The sequence below is a fragment of the Penaeus japonicus genome, unplaced genomic scaffold (assembly GCF_977035675.1).
Source record: "Penaeus japonicus unplaced genomic scaffold, GWHDUDI00000001_assembly GWHDUDI00000007, whole genome shotgun sequence".
Taxonomy (NCBI): Eukaryota; Metazoa; Arthropoda; class Malacostraca; order Decapoda; family Penaeidae; genus Penaeus; species Penaeus japonicus.
The window spans coordinates 21,500,086-21,505,085 of record NW_028234409.1 but is presented as its reverse complement, the minus strand read 5'-3'; positions in this window follow the sequence as shown (position 1 = coordinate 21,505,085).

The window sequence follows — 5,000 nt, the reverse complement described above, 5'->3', positions numbered from 1 at the left end:
CCTATCTCCTTCTACCACTTCTAGCGCTACCCCTACTCCCCTTTCCTTTCTTCCTCTTCTCCTTCCCTATTTACGCCCTTCCTCCCCCTCCCCCTCTTCTATCTCTTGCCTTCATTCCTTCCTTTTCTTCTTTCCTCCCCACCATTTCTCGCTATATACCACTCTTTCTTCTCTTCCTATCTCTGCTTGTCTTCTCTTCCAGCCTCTCTCACGTTCTGTTGCTTACTCTCTTTTCCCTCTCCTTTTTTTTTTTTTTTTTTTTTTTATTCATTCCATTTACCTTTTTTCCCTCTTCCTCTCCGCTTCTCCTTCTCTCCCTCCCATAACCATTACTCCTTACCTCTCTGCCCTACTACCAGCCTCTTCCCTGCACTTCGCCCCCACTCCCTACACCCCCCTTACCCCGTTTCTCCGCTTCCAGTTCCCCCCTTACACTCTTTCCTGTTCCCCTCCTTTGCCCCCCTTTCCTGCTTCCCACTTCCTCCCCTCTCCCTTCTCCCCCGCCCTCCCACCACACACATTTCATCATCTTCTGATCCTCACCTGGAGCCAGCCAGTGTTGCCAGCACGAGAGGTTAATATTTGCTCACTGGTCACAAAGCGGGTTAGATGGACGCCCTTGCTAAGACGGTGAAAGGGTAAGAAGGAGAAGGAAAAGAAAAAGAAGAGAAGGAGGAGGAGAAGGAAAAGGAGAAGGAGAAGGGTGAGGGTGAGGGAGAGGGAGAGGGAGAAGGTAGGAGAAGGGGGAGGAATTAGAATGAAGGAGGAAGGGAAAGGGAAAGTATGAGAGAGGGGGAAAGAGAGGGAGGAGGGGGCGGAGAAGATGACGAAAAAGAAGGAGGAGGAGGAGGAGGAGAAAAATAATTCGAAGAAAATTTTTAAAATAATAATAACGAAGACAAATATGAATGAAAATAAAACAAAAACAGATTGAAAAAGAAGAGAGAGAAGTAAAAGAAAGAAAAAAGGAGGGGGAAGAGGAAGAAGAGAGAGAGTAGGAGAGAGTGGGAAAAAAGGAGGGAAGATTTAAATTTAGATTTTTAAAAAATCTTTACTTTACATACATTGAACATTTAGTAGATAACAAAATAATATCGCATGAGATAATTTGTTTGGACTTTTGCCATTGATGATTTATATCTTAATTTGGTTATGAAAATATTTAGGTCTGAAATCTTTCTAATATTTTGAGCTAGATGGTTCCATATCATGGGTCCGCGGATTTGCCTTTGTCCTGCTATTTTTCTCAGAATTGAACTTGTAAGGACCAGAGTTAAAAGATAAATATAATGTGATCTTTTAAGAGTCAAAGATTTAACCTGTGTTGTTTGGACACCTGTTATGTTGCCTATTGTTTGCGGGGGTAATTTCCATTGAGGATGATCTCCCCGTGTCAATATGTGAATGAGTTGACATGTGTCATAATTACATTTGTAGTGGACTGTCTACCAGTTTAGTTTGTTTATGTGGTGGGTTATATGGTCGAATTTATTTACATTGCCTACTGCTTCTCTTGCTACCTTTTTTTTCATTATTTTGGATTTAAGTCTTGTTGGTTCAACAATGGATAATAACGTTGAATGAAAGTCAGGATTTGTACTACAATTTGTTTCAGTTGTGATTTTATTCTTTATGTGGCTTAGTTATATTAATGTACCCATTACATAAAGTAGTCAAAGTATGTCATTATTTATAAAGATACATTGTATCATGCGATTTCTATATGAGACCAGTTATATTAAAGTATGTCTTTGATTCTAGTATAACAATGTTTTTTTGTTTTTTTTTGCAACAGTCTATAGATCATTGATGTTATTTTTTTTAATAAGATCGGGAACAGTATGGAGCATTGTGGAACACCGAAGGTGTTTTTTTCTTCTCTTTTTTTAAACCTCGTTTATCCTTTTGCGAGGAAGTCGGAAAAAAATCAATGGCACTCTCATTGTAACCTTGGGAATTTATGAAGTGTTTTTTTCAGTGTTTTTTTTTTATCATTGTATAAATGATATTTCTCTAGTTTTGTTTGTTTATATTCAGTCTTAAGGGTAGTGTCGTATCTGTTCATTTTGAGAGATTTGGGAGTAATACTTGTATCAGCTGTAGCTCTCATGGTGTTTTTCCACGGAGCAGGGGGACTTAAAACAAATTTCCCTTATATGGAACGGAGGGATTTTATCTATTTTTTTTACACGTCAGTGAGAATATTAACCTGTCTCTCTACGACATATGCTGATAAAATCCCTTAAGAGTCGATTCGCTGGCTATGGCAGAGTTGGCTGATGGTCGCGATATGTTGGATCACAGACTGGACGCTAATATGTGCAAAGTGTTTTCTGTATACTTTGTTGGTTTGCTTAAAAGCTGCTATGATTTTGCTTTATTGTCCGTATTTGTCTTGCATTAATATAAGTCACCTATGATATGGAGCTTTTTTCTTTTCATTACATAGAAACAGCTTCAAGAATGGAAGGATACATACTGCTCTATTTACAACAGTAGGGGAGATCTTACTAGATTTTTTAGTATTCCTTACATATATACAGGCTTTGCCTTCTCGACCTACATCACATCTTGAAACATGAAAATTTTGAAAGTTAATGAAAAAGCTTGACAGGTTAAACCAATGGATATGTACGATATTTCTCTCCTTGATTATTATTTCATTTTTTTTAATGTGACCGAGGAGAGACTGCGATATTTTGATGGTGTCAGCAAGACAGTTAGCAAGACCGTCTGTAATACGGTCTTGCTAACTGTTTAACTGTGTCAACCATTCTGCTCACGTTTGTATTTGTATCTGTTTAGTAACACATTTGCATTATTAGGAAAGATGTCTGAGACTGATTATTTCGGGATTCATTTATTTTCCATTTAATCTAACTGTTCAAGAATTGCCATCTTTGTTTTAGATGATTTGACATTGTATTTTTATATTCACTAATATCTTTCGTTTTTGTATTCTTGGGATGATGGTGTCGTAATTTTCCTCGGCTTGTTGGCAATACTTTTCCTTTTATTGTTTTTACTCGTTCTCCGTAGTGGTTGATGGCGAGCGGCAGTACTTGTGGAGTAGGAGTGGTAATGGGGTGGTGGCGGCACCAAGCAAATGGGTGATATTTTGCATCTTCCAAGTGACAATTAGGTGGAATATTTTTTCTTTCTTTTCTTTTTTGCCTTCTTTTGATGGATTTGCCTTTCACTGTTTTATAATTAGCTTTATATGGGTGTTACATTTTTTCAAACCGGTTGTGAACGTTGCAGCGTTGTTGGGAAATCGCTTGCAAGGCTTCGGGCAAGTGGAGGGTAGAGCATCAAGGTAGTGAGTCTGTTGGCTAGGAGCCTTGGATAGAGATGGATTGGAGGGAGGAGAGGGAATAGAAGTGGTGTTGGTCATGGCTACAGGCATGGGGGATGTGGATGGGGGTCGTACATGCATTTTGTGTCGTGGGGTGAAGGGCATTCTGATGGGGTGAAGGTATGCAAATGGGAAAGATTGCTAGATGGAGTGTTTATAGTTAAAGAGAGAGAGAGAGAGAGAGAGAGAGAGAGAGAGAGAGAGAGAGAGAGAGAGAGAGAGAGAGAGAGAGAGAGAGAGAGAGAGAGAGAGAGAGAGAGAGAGAGAGAGAGAGAGAGAGAGAGAAGATAAGAAGAGAGATAAGAAAAAAACAAGAAAGAGGAAGAACCGCTAATTAGGAATGATTATTGAATGTGTTCAAGGGAAGGGGAGGCATTATTTGCACAATACTAACAGAATGAACCCAGCGCTCTGCAAAGTAATGTTTGCACAGAACTGTAGCATAACGTGGATGTTACATCAATATGTAAGCTAGAGTCGGTACAGATTTAAAACATGTAAAAATTTGCAAGCTGAAAGACCAAAGGTTAAGCTAGGTCATACTATTCTGTATTTATGCATAACATGTATACAGAAAGGGAGAGAGAGAGAGAGAGAGAGAGAGAGAGAGAGAGAGAGAGAGAGAGAGAGAGAGAGAGAGAGAGAGAGAGAGAGAAAGAGAGAGAGAGAGAGAGAGAAAGAAAGAAATAGGGAGAAAAGAGGGGAAGGGGGAGAAGGTGAGGGTTAGAGAGAAGAAAAGAGTAAGAGTGAGTAGAAGAAAGAGAGGGAGAGGGATATGGAGAGAGAGAAGAAGCGGGAGAAGGAAAGGTACTCAGAGTTGAATATAGAAAAATAGTGACAGACAGACAGGTTGACAGACAGACAGATAGACAGACAGACAGAGAAAGAGACAGGCAGCCAGACAGGCAGTCTTCATGACAACCTCGTAACACGTTGAGAGAGCAAGCACTTCGGGTTATGTTTACTTGGTAAGTTTATCTTTCGCACTTTTACGCGCTTCTGTTAAGTGTGTGTGTGTGTGTGTCGTGAGTTTAGATGCGTGTGAGTATTTGCTGATCCGCTCGTGTATATGTTTGATCTTTCATATCAACGTTACTTAAGTGGTGTGAATGACTTTAACTTGTGAACGAGGAGAAGGAAGAAGATGAACAAAACAATGGATGAAAAAGAAGAAAATAACGAAGATTAGGAAGGAGAAAATTTTATATATATATATATATATATATATATATATATATATATATATATATATTTATTTATTTATTTATTTATTTATTTTTTTTTATTTATTTTTTTTTTTTTTAGATATATATTGAAGGAAATGGTAACTAAACAGAGATTAAATAAATTTCATTTCTGAACTGCATGAACAAAAAGAAAATTAAGAAAACAGATATGGAATTTAAAATGAAATGATAATTAATTGATATTAAACAATTAAAAAGTAAAGGATACTAACAACTAAAAGATGAAGAAAATAACAGAAAATAAAAGAAAGGAAAGGAACTAAGATATGTAGAAAGGAAAAAAGTGAAAGGAATTATAAAGAAAAATAAGGGCAACATTAATGGTTAAAGTTGTTGGCGTAAGGGTATAAGTGTTGTTGTTATTGCTGCTGATCTTGTTTTTACTATTGTTGTTATTT